Here is an 18515-nt window from a genome sequence, read left to right as displayed (position 1 = left end):
GACCTAGAAGGCCACAAGTAGACTGAAAGCCACAGGTTCCCCACCCCTGGACTAGACCTTAGAGCTCCAGACTTAGATTGCATTCTACCTGAAGGCTTTCTTCATACTCCCAATTTCTAGTGACCTCCCCACACAATCACTCTTGTATTGAACTCTGAGATTCTGTGAAATCACTTCACTGAACCTCAGTTTCATTTGCTGAGGTAGCTGGGTGGTGCAGTGGATAGAGCACTGGGCCTGGAGTCAGGAAGACCTGAGTTTAAGCCCAGTCTCAGATGTTATACAAGGATGGGGTGTTGAGGGAGGACTAGAACCTCTAGTGTGAAGGCTTGCTGAACCCTTCTCAGGGTTGAATTTAGTAACAAAAATGCATTTACTGTATAGAACACCCCCAAAGCCTCAGCATAGTTTTTCTGGCATTAAAAACTCAAAACTGCACTGACACCTTGTTCTCAAAGGCCACACTTAAGTCATTCCAGTCACATACCAGTGTCTAAGTATTGTCTTTGCTCATCTTTTCACCTAATTCTCTCTTCTGGCTCCAAGAACCAGTTGCATGGGCAATGGCCACACCCTAGTAAAGTGTCTCTAACCACTAGCCTTCAAACTCATCCGTGAGGTGATAGCACATGAAGACTTCCCCTTGTGGACTGGGTGATTGAGAACAATGTGTTGCAAGGGTTATGAAGGCACCTGAAGTAAGTGCTTAGAGCTTGGTCAGACATTGAAGATGCCAAAATAATCCATTGAGTCCTGGACCAGTGTTGGTCATCCTGTCTTTTGTCCTGCCACTGGACATCGATGATTCAGGAAGAGAGAGTGAAGCTAATGGCTTTGTGCAACCCTGCCTCACTTAAATCCAATTCACACTCCAATCAAGACATCACACGTGATTGGTCCTCTTTGAAAACGAAGGACTAACAATGATGACAAGAATAGCTGACGTTTATGTAATTCTTTAAAGGTTGCAAAGTGCTCTTATATTATCTCATCTGAGAAGGCCAAACAACAATGAACTAGGGACTCAGGGAAAAATCACCTTTCTCTGGCCCTCAGTTTCTTCCACCCACCTCAGTTTCCTCATCTGTAAAATGGGGATAATAATAGCACCTAGCTCCTAGCATTACTGTGATGATCAAATTAATGTCAAGTTCTAAGCTTATTAAAGTCAAGATGGTAAGCTAAATTACACAGCCAACTATACCAAGAACAATGAAAAATGGTTAGCACAGTGCTTGGCACTGAATAAATGCTTGTCTTTTTATAATTAGTATTTATTAAATTTGTATTTAAGCTATTTATGTGGGGTGTCCCCCAAATTCCCAGCACAATGTCTTGTGCTTAAGTCGAGGCTTTATACATGTGTGTCAAATTAAGTTTAATTGGATGGGGACTCTGGACCATCTTGGAATGTGCATCTACACTCGGCATGTCCATCTGAACCCAGGTCGTGTGCCTTCTGGATTTCATCTTGGGTTCCCCTGTGCACAATGAGTCATTCCAACACCTTGAGCAGGCAGGGGTTTAATGACTCCCAGGTGTTGGGGCTGGCGGCCCCTTTGTTTGCTCAGGGAGCACCTGGCAGGGACTCTGGCTGAATTAAAAAAAAAAATAGTTGTTTAGTTCTGGCTCAGCTCAGCTAATATTTTGATGTTCCAGTTCAATAGTTTTAATCAAGATGGTGATTGCTATAACAACTCCCATTCCCCGACTGCTTTATTCTTCGGTTAAAGAGATTTCAAATGCGTGATCTCCTGAAATCCTTGCAATGACCTTATAAAGTTAGCATTAGTATTAGTGAATCCAGGAATTTCAGGCCTGGGAAGGATGTTCAACATGGAAGGGAGGAAGAAGAAATTTCTGACTCTAGAGTAAGAGGACCTGGGTTCAGATTCTACCTCTGAGACCTATAGTGTGAGCCTTGGGCAAGTTGCCACTCCTATGAGTCTGTTTTCTAAATCTGTAAAATTTGAGAGTTGGACTTGATGGCTTCCGGACCTTTCTGACTGGATCTATGATGAGCCTTGTCATTGTACAGGTGAAGAAACTGAGTTTTGGGGAGAGAAAGTGACCTACTCAAGAACGTACTGCTTTTTAGTCTTAATTTCTGGTCGCTTCTTACCCAGAGGCTCACCTACTGTTTCGAGTTTCTGGGTGATGGAGAATTCAGTAACAAAGTTGGAAAGTGTTCCGCGTTCAGTGGTTTTTCAGTTGTGTCCAACCCTTCGTGACCCCATTTGGGGTTTTCTTGGCAGAGATATTGGAGAGATTTGCCATTTCATCACCTTATTTTACAGATGAAGAAACTGAGGCAAACAGGGTGTTGTTTGTGTGGAAAGAATGCAGGATAGGAGACCTGAGTTTGAATTCCACTCTTGACACTTGCTGACCATGTGACTTTTGACAAGTGACTTCTCTCAATTTCAGTTTCCTCATTTGCAAAATGGGGATAATAATACTTGCATTACCTACCAAATCAGGTTTTTGTGTAGAAAGTACTTAGCAAACCATAAAGGTTATTGCCTGAGGTAGCTAGGTAGAAAACCTGAGTTCAGATTGGGCCTCAGACATTGTGACCAGGGCAAGTTGCTTAGCCTCTGTTGGCCTCAGTTTCCTCAACTGTAAAATGAGGATAATAAGAGCACCTAATTCTCAGGGTTGTTGTAAGTATCAAATGAAATGATCGTAAAGTGTTTAGCACTGTTCCTGGCAATAGGAGATGCTATAAAAATGCTTGCTTCTCTCTTTCCTGCCTTAAAGCGCTAAATAAGCTTGAGCCTTAAAAGCCTGACTTGAGTTAGCAATGGCATATGGCCACTGAAAGTTATATGAGTTATATTTTTGGATCTGACTTGTGATTTTGTTAGTGTAAGGAGCTCCTAGTTTGGCTGCTAGGTGGCGCCATGGTGCACAGAGAACCACTGAGTACAAATCCAGCCTCAGACATTTCCTAGCTGTGTGACCCTGGGCAAGTCACTTAACTCTGCCTCAGTTTCCTCATCTGTAAAATGGGCTGGAGAAGGAAATGGAAAATCAGTACAGTATCTTAGCCAAGAAAACCCCAAATGGGGTCACAAGGGAAAAGAGACACAACCTCAGAAGCTGTGTGGGTGACTGCATTATTCAATTTAAGATCTTAGCAGACAGCACCAATTGGTAGCGTTTGCTGCTGTCCAGGGTGTAAACATTCATTCTGAAAATTTAACAGCCAGTTCTTGTGAGCCAGTTTGAGTTGGGTTCAGTACAGTCCTACACACAATGATCATCAGGGATGAGACTCCTAGGTGAGGGGAAAGACTGATCCAATGGGGAAAAATAGCAAGGAAGCATATTTTTGCTCTTTAGAAGAAAAACCTTGCTAATAATTGGTGTTGTCCCCAAATAGAACGAGTTACTTTGTCTGATAGTGTTCGGGTTGAGTTTGGAGGATCTTTGGTTGGGGTATTTTAGAAGGACTAACTGCATGGGTAGGTCAGGCTTGACTTCTCAGGTCTCCTTCCATTTAAAAATTCTATAATTCTCGGCAACCCTCAGCCTAAACTATCAGCTGTTTTTTCCTTCTCTGTTATGTTGTTCATGTTTAGTCATTGGTCAGTCTTGATTAACTCTTTGTGATCCCATTTTTGGGGGTTTTCTTGGCAAAGATACTAGAGTGGTTTGTGTCATTTTCTTTTCCAGTCCATTTTACAGATAAAGAAACTGAGAGCAAGAAAGTTTAAATAACTGGGTCAAGGTCATATAGTTAGCAGACAGCAGAGACAGGATTTGAAGCCAGACTCAGTACTATTTTTCCCAATTAAGCCAAAATGTTTTTTCATATACATAATAATATCATGTGCTTATTTCCTTGGTGATAACACATTTAAAGTGGAGTATGTTTAAGCTGCACCCACCCAAAAAACAAAAAACCCCATAAAACATCTTTCCCAGGTTTCCAGGAATGGCTACGGTATCATTGCTCAGGTTTTCAAACTCCTATTTGATACAGGATCTACTGAACAGGGAACAGGTGAGCAGGTAAGCCCGTCACCTGGACACAGTCCGAGAAACACCTGGACAAAATCTCCTTAAAGCCAAACCAATAGCCATATGCTGACAGGGTAAGATGCAGTTCAAGCCCTTCAAATGACAAAGGATATCAAGGTAAACCCTCAGAGAAAATGAGGAAAGAAATACTCAGGCAGCTGAAGGGAAGAAGCTGTCGGATGAATGTCTGTCCACCTCACAATTGGAAGGTAAGGTATTTAAAAACCAAGCACCATGACAGAGACGGGTCATCAAGCGATCAAGGATCAGGGCGAAGGCTGGTCACCCCACGCTCAATGTCGTAGTTACTAATTAGTCATTTATTCCAAAATCACTGTGATTAGCTGCAACGAGGGGTGGGGGGGAATTTAATCTGAACTCTTGAAAAAGGCAGTCTAAGAAGCAATTATGGTTAATCTCTCTCACTAATTATTACTTTTAAATGGCTCTCATATTAAAAGAGGGAGCACAAATTAAGTTTACTAGTGCAGGGCTTAATCACATAATGATCCTGGGAATGTGGAAATCATATTAGTAATTCTACACCTGGCACCCTTTCCCCCTTGGCCCTCCAGATAATGAAACAGAGATGAAAAAAGGTCCATCCTTGACTGCGGAGGATTTCCTAGAACTGGGGATGAATTGCTTTGCTGACTCAGAGTGTCCATGACTTCAACTCTCAGGATGGAACTAGCAGATGTCCATCATGGTTGCTGAAGATAACTTCAAGTTGGGAAGTAAATAGTTGAAGCCCTCGTTACTTCTTACCTGCACTATGAAATCACAATAGCCGCCTATTTTTAGTTCACCTGAATCATAATAGATTTTGCTTTAGTGCTTTATTTTAACTTTGTTTGAATCTTTACGTTTCAAATATATGTCTTATCAAAAATGTATTGTTGAATGCTGTGTTCTAATCCATTCTGATACCCTCTTTTGTTTTATTAGTGATTTTGCCCCATTTATGTTCGCAATTTATGATTGTTAATTGTATATTTTCTTCCATTCTAGTTTTTTGTGCTTTTTGTTCTCCCCTTGCTTACAAAGAAGTTAGCGAAAAAGGATTATAATTCCAAAAGACTGATGATGAAGGATGCTACTCACCTCCTGACAGAGGTGATGGACTAAAATACGGGAATTTGTTTTGCTTTATTATGCATATTGCAAGGTTTACTTTTTTTCCCTCTTTTTCCTGGGAAGGAGAAGAAAAAACTGAATGCTTAATAACTGAAAATAAATAATTAAAAACAAGAAAGGATGATGCTTAACATTTATGTTTTATAATTGAAGCAATCTGCTTGTATGCCACTGCCCTGCTCTTTTAACTATCAACCAACCTTCCAACCACACATTCTTATTTTTTCTTTTTTTTCCTTTTAATTTGCCCTTCATCATCCATGCTTAGATGTTGGAGTCTGCTGTGCTTATGACTTACCACTCAAGGATTTTACCTTCCCCCTTAAGCTTCTCTCTTCCTTCTTCCTGTCCCTGTTTATTTCCCTGTTGATTTTAATGTATTTTTTTACACTGAACTCTTTGTGTGTCTCTGTGTGTATGTATGTAAGTATGTTCATAAGTGTGTTCACTCCTCTTTTGTCTGGTTCACGTGAAAGGGAGGTTCATGTGATGACCATTCCCTCACCTTTTCTTCCGTGTTGGCACGTTCTTCATCCCATATACCTCAATTATGTGAGAAGGTAAATTCCTTCTCCTTCCTCCTCGTTTCTTCCCTAATCTGTTCCTTTTTGCTTCTCTTTCTTTCTTCTTAAAGAAATCACAATGGACAAAGCTATGACCAGGTCATCTGTTTGTCTTAATAACTCCCTCTATGATAGTCATAATGACAATAGCTAACATTTATATTGTCCCTAGTATGTGTTAGACACTGACAATGTGCACTTTACCAAGATTATCTCATTTGATCCTCACAGAGGTAGGTGCTGTTATTATCCCCATTTTATAGATGAGGAAACTGAGACAAACAGATTAAGTGACTTACCCAGGGTGATATGAGGTAAGCATGAGCGGTATCAGAGTTCAGAGCTAATGTTCTTTTAACTATAAGCACTTTATTCTTTAGCCCCTTCTAAGTGACTAAATGTTTTTTACATTTCTACTTGAAAAGTTTTGGGGGTGGCTGTGACTAAAACAAAAAATGGATCACCTAACAATTGTCAACTTTCTGGTGATATCTTTCTGCATGTAACCAGGCTAAGATGGTAGCCATATTTAGTCACCAGGATCATACCAGAAGTCTTTACACTTTGATAGGACTTGTTAGACTTTACGCTTCCATGGCCTCACTTTAAAGAATCCCCCAAAAGTGGGTTCCAAAACATGGTGAAGCACTGGAGTAGGACTCAGACAATAAACTGGGCAAAGAATTGAATAGGAGGCGGAGACCAATCTGGGTTGCATTTGAAAATTTTGTAGTGTTTTTAGTGACATTAAATTGCTTTTTTCTGCAAAATCCTATCTCATTAAGACACATATTCTCTTGGTGACATTATGTGGCTGTGATTCGTGGAACACTGTGGAAGAATCAAAACAACAGGTGACCTAAAAGTCATGGAAAGATCCATGGGGTGAAGGTAGGGGCAGAGCAATAATAGGTATGATATATACTAATAACTATAGCATACCAAATTACTCTCAGAATGGTTGGATCAGTTCACAACTCCATCAACAAGTAATTTAGTATTCCAGTTTTCCCACATCTTCTCCAACATTTACCATTTTCCTTTTCTATCATAATAGCCAATCTCATAGATGGGAAGTAATACCTTAGAGTTGTTTTAATTTGCATTTCTCTAATTAATGATAATTTAGAACATTTTTATATGACTATATATATTCTCAGTCTTTTCATCCGAAAACTGTTTGTGTCCTTTGACCATTTGTCAATTGGGAGATGATTTTTAAACATATTTTTGTAAATTTGACTCAATTCTTCATACGTTTGAAAAATGAAGCTTTTATCAAAGACACTTGCTATAAAAATTATTTCCCAGTCTTCTGCTTTTCTTCTGATCTTGGTTGCATTGGTTTTGTTTGAGAAATTTAAAAAAAAATTAATGTAATCAAAATTATCCATTTTACTTCCTGTAATGCTTTCTGTCTCTTGTTTTGTCATAAATGTCTCTCTTATCCATAGATTTGACAGGTAAGATATTTATGTTCCTCTAATTTGTTTATGATATCCACCTTAATGTTTAAATCATGTACTCATTTGGATCTTATCTTGGTGTATGGTGTGAGATGTTAGCCTATATCTAGTTTCTGCTAGAAACTGAGTTTTTTCAATAGTTTTTGTCAAATAGTGAGTTCTCATCCCCAAAGTTTAGTTATTTGGGTCTATCAAACACTAGATTACTATAGTATTTACTATTGTGTCTTGTGTCCCTCATCCATTGCACTGACTCACCATTCTATTTCTTAGCTACTACCAGATTGTTTTCATGATTACCACTTTCTAATACAGTTTGAAATCTGGTACAGGTAAGCCACCTTCCTTTACATTTTTTCATTAATTCCCTTGATATTCTTGACCTTTTGCTCTTCCAAATGAATTTTATTATTTTTCTAGTTTAATAACATAACTTGTAATAGTTTGACAGGTAATAGTTTAAATAAGTAAACTAATTTAGGTTAAGGTGACATTTTTATCATTTCCTCAGCCTACCCATGAGCAATTGATATTTTTTCACTTGTTTAGATTTTATTTTACTTGTGTGAAAAGTGTTTTATAATTTTGTTCATATAGCTCCTCAATTTGTCTTGGCAGGCAGACTCCCAAGTATTTTATATTGTCTACATGTATTTTAAAGGGAATTTTTCTATCTTTTGCTACTGGACTTTGTTGATAAGATATAGAATTGCTGATGGTTTATGTGGGTTTATTGTATATCCTCCAACTTAGCTAAAGTTGTTAATTATTTTAACTTTTAGTTGCTTGTCTAGGATTCTCTAAGTATCCCGTCATATCCTCTGCAAAGAGCGATAGTTTTGTTCCCTCATCACCTGTTCTAATTCCTTCAATTTCTTTTTCTTCTCTTATTTCGATAGTTAACATTTCTGGAACAATAATAGTGGTGATAATGGGCATCCTTGCTTCACCTCAATCTTACTTCTAGCTTATCTCTATTACACATAATGATTGCTGATGGTTTTAGATAGATACCACTTCTCATATTAAGGAAAATTCCATTTATTCCTAGGTTCTCTAGGGTTTATATAGGAATGGGTGTTGTATTTTGTCAAAAGCTTTTTCTACATCTATTGAGATAATAATATGATTTCTGTTAGTTTTGTTGTTGATACGGTCAATTATGTTGATAATTTTCCCATTATTGAACTAGCCCTATATTTCCATATAAGTCCTATCTTGTCATAGTGTATGATCTTTGTGATATATTACTGTAATTTACTTGCCAGTATTTTATTTTAAAAATTTTCATCAATATTTACTAAACAAACTGGTCTATAGTTTTCTTTCTGTGTTTCAACTCTTTAACTTCCTGATCTAGGTATCAGCACCATATTTGTGTCACCAAAGAAATAGGCAACTCCTTTGTCCATTTTTCTAAATAGTTTCTATGGTATTAGAATTAATTATTCTTTAAATGTTTGGTAGAATTCACTTGAGAATCCATCTGGCCCTGGGGATTTTTATCTTAGAGAGCTCATTGATGGCATGTTTAATTTTTTTTCTAAGATAGGGATATTAAAGTATTTTATTTCCTTTTCTGCTAATCTGGAAAATTTACATTTTATAAATATTCATCCATTTCAATTAGTGTCAGATTTATTGGCATATAATTGGTCTCCAAATAATTACTTTAATTTCCATTACCTTGGTAGTGAATTCACCATTTTGGATACTGGTAATTTGGCTATCTTCTTTCTTTTTCTCTTTTTAAATCAAATTAACCAATGGTTTATCCATTTTAGTGTTATCTCCCACCCCCACCCCATAAAACCAGCTCTTACTTTTATTTTTTAGTTCAATGGTTTTTTTACTTTCAATTTTATTCATTTCTCCTTGAATTGATCTTCAGGGTATCCAAGCTGGTATTTAATTAGGCATTTGTAATTTATTCTTTTTCTAGTTTTTTTAGTTGTATGCCCAATTCATTGATCTGCTCTTTCTCTATTTTATTGAAGGACACTTTTAGAGATATAAATTTTCCCTTAAGTTTTGCTTTGGCTGCATCCCGTACATTTTGGTATGTTGTCTCATTGTTGTTATTCTCTTTAATTAAATGATTGATTGTTTCTATGATTTGTTCTTTGACCCACTCATTCTTTGGGGTTAGATTATTTAGTTTACAATTAATTTTAAATTTATCTTTCTATGGCCCTTTATTGAATGTAATTTTTACTACATTATGATCTGAAAAGGATACACTTAATATTTCTGCCTTGCTGCATTTGGCTGTGAGATTTTTATGCCTTAATACATGGTCTATATTTATGTAGGTGCCATATACCACTGAGACAAAAGTATATTCCTTTCTATCCCCATTCAATTTTCTCCAGAGGTCTATCATGTCTAACTTTTCTAAAATTCTACTCACCTCCTTAACTTCTTTCTTATTTATTTTGAGGTTAGATTTATCTAGTTCTGAGACAGGAAAGTTGAGGCCCTCCACTAGCATAGTTTTACTGTCTATTTCTTTCTGTAACTCATTTAATTTCTCCTTTAAAAATTTGGATGCTATATCATTTGATGCCTACTTGTTTAGCATTGATATGACTTCCTTGTTTATTCCTTTTAGCAATGTGTAGTTTTCTTCTATTTCTCTTTTAATTAGATTCACTTCTGCTTTTGCTTTGTCAGAGATCATGATAGTTACCCCTGCTTTTTTTCCCCTTTACTTCAGCCCCTTGCCTTTACCCTGTGTGTATCTCTCTGCTTCAAATGTGTTTCTTGTAAGCAACATATTGTAGGATTTTGATTTTTAATCCACTCTGCTATCTGCTTCTGTTTTATGGATGAATCATCCCATTCACATTCACAGTTATAATTACTAACTCTGTATTTTCCTCCATCCCATTTCCCCCATTTATCTTTCTTTCTTTCCATCTCTGTCTGTCTCTTTCTCTCTCTGTATGTGTCTCTATGTCTCCTTTCACTCTGTTCCTCCTCACACGTGTTTTGCTTCTGATCACCTCCCCCAATCCACCCTCCCTTATATTGGTTCTCCCTTTCTCTTATTCTCCTCCCCTCCTACTTTTCTATAGGGCAAGACAGATTTCTATACCCAACTTAGGGTATATCTTATTCCCTCTTTGAGTCCATTCTGATGAGTAAACTTCAGGCAATGTCCACTTTCACCTCCCCCTCCATCTTTCTCACCACTGTAAAAGGTCTTTGGTGTCTCTTCAAGTGAAATAATTTACCCTATATTACTCTTCTCCCAGTGCAATTTTCTTTCTTATTCCTTAATTTTTTTTAATGCCATTCCATCAAAGTCAATTTATACTTCTATCCTCTCTCTATGTATATGCATTCTAACTGCCCTAATAGTAATAAAGTTCTTAGGAGTTACAAATATCATCTTCCCCTGTAGGGATGTAAACGGTTTAACCTTATTAAATTCCTTATGTTTTCTCTTTCCTGCTTACCTTTTTATGCTTCTCTTGAGTCTTATATTTAAAAATCAAATTTTCTGTTCAGCTCTGGTCTTTTAATCAGAAATGCTTGACAGTCCTCTCTTTCACTGAATATACATTTTTCCCCTTGAATGATTGTGCTCAGTTTCACTGAGTAGGTGATTTTTTATTGTAATCCTAGTTCCTTTGCTTTCTGGAATATCATATTCCAACCCCTCTGATCCCTTTAAATAGAAGCTGCTAAATCTTGTATAATCCTAACTAGGCTCCATGATATTTTGAACAGTTTTCTAGCTGTTTCTAATATCTTCTCTATGACCTAGGAGTTCTGGAATTTGGCTATAATATTTCTGGGAATTTTCATTTTGGGATATTTTTATCAGGAAGTAATTGGTGGATTTTTTTCAATTTCTATTTTACTCTTTGGTTCTAGGACATCAGGGCAGTTTTCCTTGATAATTTCTTGAAAGATGATGTGCAGGCTCTTTTTTTTGATCATGGCTTCCAGGTAGCTCAATAATTCTTAACTCTTCTCTCCTTGATCCATTTTCAAGGTCAGTTGTTTTTCTAATGAGATATTTCACATTTTCTTCTCTTTTTTCTTGTTTTGATTTTGATTGACTGATTCTTGATGTCTCATGGAGTTATTAACTTCCACTTCCCCAATTCTAATTTTTAAGGAATTATTTTCTTCAATTAGCTTTTGTACCTTCTTTTCAATTTGGCCAATTCTATTTTTTACAAAGTTGTTTTCTTCAGTGAATTCTTGTACATCTTTCCCCCTTTTTTGTGTTTCCTTTCCCAGGGTTTTGACTAGTTTTTCATGATTCTCTTATATCATTCTAATTTATTTCCCCAAATTTTCTTCTATCTCTCTTATCTGATTTTTTAAATTCTTCTTGAGATCTTTTGGGAATTCTTTTGGGCTTGAGACCAATTCACACCTTTCTTTGAGGCTTCACATATAGGCATTTTGACATTGTTGCCCTCTTCTGAGTTTGTGTTTTGATTTTCCCTGTTACCATAGTAACTTTCTATGTTCAGAATTCTTCATTTTTTTGCTCATTTTCCAGCCTATTTGAGGACTTTTAAAGTTGGGTTCTGTCCTGGGGCACAGGGGGGAACTGTCCCAAACTTTTTGCCACAGAACAAAGGAGTGGAGGAGATTTCTGTTCCAGAGAGACGTGAAAAACCAATAGGAAAGGTCTGTCGTGCACCAGACCCGGAGCAGAGCCCAGCCCTGCCTTGGCCACATGGCACTGAGAGGAGCAGATCCGAACAGGCTTCAGGGACAGAATCTCCAGCAGCAGTGCAGGTCCCTCCACCCACAGATGCCAAAGGTCAATGAGAGGGTCTTTTCAGCTCGCCAAGAGGGGAGTGGGGTGTCTCCATAACTCAGGCCCCCTTGGGAGGCAGCAGTGGAGGCAGCAGCAGACAGGGGCTCCCACAGCAGGCAGGAGCTTGGATCCATTGTTAAAGGTCTGTACATAAACCCACCTGAGCACCTGAACTTAATCTCACACTGAATAGCAGCCCTGCCCCCACCAAAAGCCCTGAGGCTGGAAAGCAGTATTTGAATCTCAGCCCCCAAGTGCTAGCTGAGTGGATCTGGTGATGAGGTGGGTGTGGAAAGGAAACTCAGAAGTCAAGTAACTGGCTGGGAAAATGCCCAGAAAAGGGAAAAAAAATAAGACCATAGAAGGTTACTTTCTTGGTGAACAGATATCTCCTCCCTTCCTTTCTGATGAGGAAGAACAATGCTTACCATCAGGGAAAGACATAGAATTCAAGGCTTCTGTATCCCAGACATCCAAAATAAATATTCAATGGGTTCAGGCCATGGAAGAGCTCAAAAAGGATTTTGAAAATCAAGTTAGAGAGGTGGAGGAAAAACTGGGAAGAGAAATGAGAGAGATGCAAGAAAAGCATGAAAAGCAGGTCCACACCTTGCTAAAGGAAACCCAAAAAAATGCTGAAGAAAATAACACCTTGAAAAATAGGCTAACTCAATTGGCAAAAGAGGGTCAAAAAGCCAATGAGAAGAAGAATGCTTTCAAAAGCAGAATTAGCCAAATGGAAAAGGAGGTCCAAAAGCTCACTGAAGAAAATAGTTCTTTAAAAATTAGAATGGAATAGATGGAGGCTAATGACTTTATGAGAAACCAAGAAATCACAAACAAAACCAAAAGAATGAAAAATTCAACATTATGTGAAATATCTCATTGGAAAAACAACTGACCTGGAAAATAGATCCAGGAGAGACAATTTAAAAATTATGGGACTACCTGAAAGCCATGATCAAAAAAAAAAAAGAGCCTAGACATCATCTTTCATGAAATTATCAAGGAAAACTGCCCTGATATTCTAGAGCCAGAGGGCAAAATAAGTATTCAAGGAATCCACTGATCACCACCTGAAAGAGATCCAAAACGAGAAACTCCTAGGAACATTGTGGCCAAATTCCAGAGTTCCCAGGTCAAGGAAAAAATATTGCAAGCAGCTAGAAAGAAACAATTCAAGTATTGTGGAAATACAATCAGGATAACACAAGATCTAGCAGCTTCTACATTAAGGCATCGAAGGGCGTGGAATAGGATATTCCAGAAGGCAAAGGAACTAGGACTAAAATCAAGAATCACCTACCCAGCAAAACTGAGTATAATACTTCAAGGGAAAAAAATGGTCTTTCAATGAAATAGAGGACTTTCAAGCATTCTTGATGAAAAGACCAGAGCTGAAAAGAAAATTTGACTTTCAAACACAAGAATGAAGAGAAGCATGAAAAGGTAAGCAGCAAAGAGAAGTCATAAGGGACTTACTAAAGTTGAACTGTTTACATTCCTACATGGAAAGACAATATTTGTAACTTTTGAAACTTTTCAGTATCTGGGTAGTTGGTGGGATTACACACACACACACACACACACACACACACACACACACAGAGCACAGAGTGAATGGAATAGGATGGGATCATATTTTTAAAAAATGAATTTAAGAGGTGAGAGAGAAATATATTGGGAGGAGAAAGGGAGAAATGGAATGGGGCAAATTATCTCTCATAAAAGAAGCAGGCAAAAGACTTTTTAGTGGAGGGAAAAAGAGGGGAGGTGAGAGAAAAACATGAAGTTTACTCTCATCACATTCAGCTAAAGGAAGGAATAAAATGCACACTCATTTTGGTATGAAAACCTATCTTACAATACAGGAAAGTGGGGGAGAAGGGGATAAGCAGGGTTGGGGGATGATGGAAGGGAGGGCAATGGTAGGAGGGAGCAATTTGAAGTCAACACTCTTGGGGAGGGACAGGATCCAAAGAGAGAATAGAAGCAATGGGGGGCAGGATAGGATGGAGGGAAATATAGTTAGTCTTACACAACATGACTATCATGGAAGTCATTTGCAAAATTACACAGATATGGCTTATACTGAATTGCTTGCCTTCCCAAAGGGAATGGGTGGTGAGAGAGGGATGAAGAGAAGTTGGAACTCAAAGTTTTAGGAACAACTGTGGAGTACTGTTCTTGCTACTAGGAAATAAGAAATACAGGTAATGGGGTATAGAAAATTATCTTGCCCTACAGGACAAAAGAGAAGATGGGGATAAGGGAAGGGAGGGATGTTAGAAGAGAGGGCAGATTGGTGATAGTGGTGATTAGAATGCTCAGCGTTTTAGGGTGGGGGGAGGGGAGAAATGGGGAGAAAATTTGGAACCCAAAATTTTGTGGAAATGAATGCTAAAAGTTAAATAAATAAATTTTAAAAAATAAAATAAAATTACAATTTGTTATGCATAATTCTCTGGGAGTGTGGTAGGGAAAACTGTAATGGTGTAAAAAACCCAGACATCAATGAAAACTTTTTTTTTATTTTAAAGGTTGAGCCTGCATGGTTGCTATAAGCTTCATTGTAATTAGACATCACAGCATCTATGTGAGTACATAGTTGGCTCTGGTCTGGTCTCTATTTCCAAAAGGTTAGTGAGTTTTGCAGTTCTTCAGTTTAAAGAGAACAGCTGTTAACAATAACGGTTAACACTTTCTAAACATCTGTTTAGGGTGATGGTTATTTGAAAGAGCTATTGATTTCTCCAGCTGAAGATAATCAATAGTTAAGCAATGAATAGAGAAGCTCTTTCATGTGATCTGGATATTCCTGAATGGAACAGTAATTTTTTTTCTCTTAAATTTAATATTTTCCCCCAATTACATGAAAAACAATTTTAAACATTCCTTTAAAAAAAATTTTGGGTTCTGAATTCTCTCCTTCCCTCCCTTCCCTTCCCCCTCCTCACCTCATTGAGAAGGCAACCAAATTGACACAAGTTATACATGTGCAGTCATGCAAAACACATGTCTATATTACTCCTGTTGTGAAAGAGAACACAAAAAACCCAAGAAAAATAAAGAAAAGTATACTTTGATTTGTATTCAGACTCCATTAGTTCTTTGTCTTCAGGTGGATAGCATTTTTCATCATAAATCCTTCAAAATGGTCTTGGATCACTGTATTACTCAGAAGAAGTCATTCACAGTTTATCATTATACAGTATTGCTGTTACTGTGCATAATCTTCTGGTTCTGCTCACTTTGCATCAGGTCATGTAAGTCTTTTTCTGAAATCTGCCTACTCATCATTTCTTACAGCACAACAGTATTTTATTATGATCATATCCCATAACTTGTTCAGCCATTCTCCAATTGATGGGCATCCCCTCAATGTCCAATTCTTTGCCACCACAAAAAGAGCTGCTGTAACTATTTTTGTACCTATATTCCTTTGTGTTTTTTATGTCTTTGGGATGCATGGCATAGCAGGGGTATTGCTTGGTCAAAGGGTAGATATGGTTTTATAGTCCTTTGGGTAGAGATAGAACAGTCATATTGAAGCCTGCAGTCTGGACTTACAACTCCAGTTGTAACTTAAGTTGATGTAAGTGAAGGTGCCTTCCTCATGTGTTCCTCTAAGTGTGTGCCCACTTTTTACCACAGCTACCCAATGCATTGGTAGAAGAATGTGAAATGGGTTCATACCTGTACTATGCATTTTGTTATATATGCATTTGCCTTAATATTAGTACATATAATTTATTTTGCCTTATTATTAAGTAAATAGTTATGTTTCAGATCTAAAAGTGTCAAAGTAGGGGGTTGGTTGTATAGATAGAAAACATATCAGATGGGGCTTAAGAACTGAAGTGTTAACTAGAGGAAGTTTATTTCCCCTCCACAGCATTACCCCAAGGGCCCTAAAAGAGTTGGAATGTGTCTGTGTGGTGGTCCATCTCTGGGATCTTAGACCTGCTGGCAGGAGAGCAGTTTGGGGGAATAAAAAAGTAGAATGTCTAGCTCCACTAGGCCTGGATGAGAGATAAAGCTGGTTACTAGTAGTATGAACATTCCCACTGTGACACATTATCTGGTTTTACGTTGGGGGCTATTAGAAGATTTATTGTTATTGCTTAATTATTTCAGTTATGTCTGACTCTTCATGACCCCATTTGGGATTTTCCTGGCAAAGATACTGGAGTGCTTTACCATTTCCTTCTCCAGCTCATTTTACAGGCAAGGAACTAAGGCAATTAGGGTTAAATGACTTACCTAGGGTCACACAGCTAGTAAGTGTCTGAGATAAGATTTGAACTCAGGTTTTCCCAATTTCAGACCTGGTATTCTATCCACTGTGCCAACCAGCTGCCTTATGTGTCCTAGCACACAGTCATAAGTGTGTCTTTGGAAAATTCCACCCACATATTACTCTCTTATTACAGAAGCACAGCCCAGTCCCAAGGCATTTTTTAAAAATAGGTTCAGAATACAAATTAGGATGGCAAGGATGTTTAGCCAGAGACAAGTTAGAGCAATTGGGATTTTGCAGGGAGAAGTCGGATATAGGCACCATATTCTTCTTAACTACATGCTTCAGTAACCAGTCATATTATATCATCCCGAAAGGGACAGCAATGCTCTAAAGAGGCTAGCCTGGAAGCAATGTCTTGGGAAGAAAAATTTAAATGAGTGGGCCTACAGAGATTGGAGCAGGAATGATCACAATGCAGTGTGAAGGGGCATCCAAGAGGGTTTATAAGAAAATAGATTAACATGTACAAAAATATTTATAGCCACTCTCTTTGTGGTGGCCCCAAACTGGAAATCAAGGGGATGCCCATCAATTGGGGAATGACTGAACAAGTTGTGGTATATGAATGTAATGAAATACTATTGTGCTATAAGAAATGATGAACAGGAAGACTTCTGAGAGGCCTGGAAAGACATATATGATCTGATGCTGAGTGAAAGGAACAGAACCAGGAGAACTTTGTGCACAGCAACGACCACAGTGTGCGACGAATTTTTCTGGTAGACTTAGTCCTTCACAGCAGTGCAAGAACCTAAAAAATTTCCAATGGACTTTTGGGGCAAAATGCTTTCCACTTCCAGAGAAAGAACTATGGAATTGGATCGCAGAATGAAGCAGACCATTTTCTTTTGTATTATGTTCTGTTTTGTTTTGTTTTATGGTTTCTCCCATTCATTTTAATTCTTCTATCCAGCATGACTAAGGTGAAAATGTATTTAATAGGAATGTAAGTGTAGAACCTATATAAGACTGTATGCTATCTCAGGGAGGGAGTGTAGAGGGGGGGGGAAGGAGGAGGAGGGAGGGGAAAATATCTAAGATATATGGAAGTAACTGTAGAACGCTGAAAACAAATAAAATAACTTAAAAAAGAAGTCCAGGCGAGGTGAAAGGAATCAATAACTATTGTTATTACTCTTTATTATTATTATTGACATCTTTAAAGCAATTCAATATTCATGAAACCCTTTATTCACGGAGGAAGTGAAATTTGTTTTGGATATACTTGGTACGAAGAGGCTTGAGGGGGCTCAGAGCTAAGAAGACATGATTCACATCCCACCTCTGAAACAGTCTTAGCTGCGTGACCCTGATCAAGTCACTTGATATCTCAGTGTATAAGTTACAGAAAAGGAATTAATCTTAAGGGGTAGAAGGGATTTTCTCATTTGAAAGTCCTCATACAAATAAAATCATAAAGTGCTGGACTTGGAGTTAGGAAGATCTGAGTTCACATCCTCCATCATACACTTAACTAGCTGTGTGATCCTGGGTCGGTTTCTTCATCTGTAAAACAGGGGTAATCTAGCATCTACCTCCCAGGGCTGTTGTGAGGATCAAATGAGATAAAGCATTTTGCAAACCCAAATATTAAGGCTTTCTATTTTTTGTTCAGTCATTGTAGTCATTTCTGACCCTTCGTGACCCCATTTGGAGTTTTCTTGGCAAACATGCTGGAGTGGTTTGCCACTTCCTTTTCCAGATCATTTTACAGCCAAGGAAACTGAGGTAAATGACTTGTCCAGGGTCACCCAGCCAGATTTGAACTCAGGAAGATGAGTCTTCCTAACTCCAGGCCTGGTCTTCTATCCGCTGGGCCACATAGCAGCCCTGAAAAGCACTATATAACTGCTAGCTATTATTGTTATTATCATCTTTATTTTTCATGAAAGGCAGTGCAAAGGAGGGAGTGAACTGGGAAGACATGAATTTACATCCCATTTCTGACACGTTGGCTGTGTGACTCTGGGCACTTCACTTTCCCTCTCTGTGCCGGAGTACCTCTCTACTTCTCTGAAGCTCAGACAAGGCAACAATTGCGTAGTCAGAGAAAAGTCCTTGACCCAAGCTCCCTATGCCTGTGAAATCATAAGCCCAGAAAAAAAGAAAAGAAAATGTCGTGTATGGGTTTATATGACAATCCTCATTGGTGTTCTTATCATCCCCATTTTACAGATGAGGAAAAGTAGTCTGGGAGAGGTTAAAATATCTTGCCAGTATCAAGCAACTAGTAA

The sequence above is a fragment of the Notamacropus eugenii genome, chromosome 3, assembly GCF_028372415.1.
Source record: "Notamacropus eugenii isolate mMacEug1 chromosome 3, mMacEug1.pri_v2, whole genome shotgun sequence".
In the NCBI taxonomy this organism is placed as follows: domain Eukaryota; kingdom Metazoa; phylum Chordata; class Mammalia; order Diprotodontia; family Macropodidae; genus Notamacropus; species Notamacropus eugenii.
Note: the sequence above shows the minus strand (reverse complement) of the source record.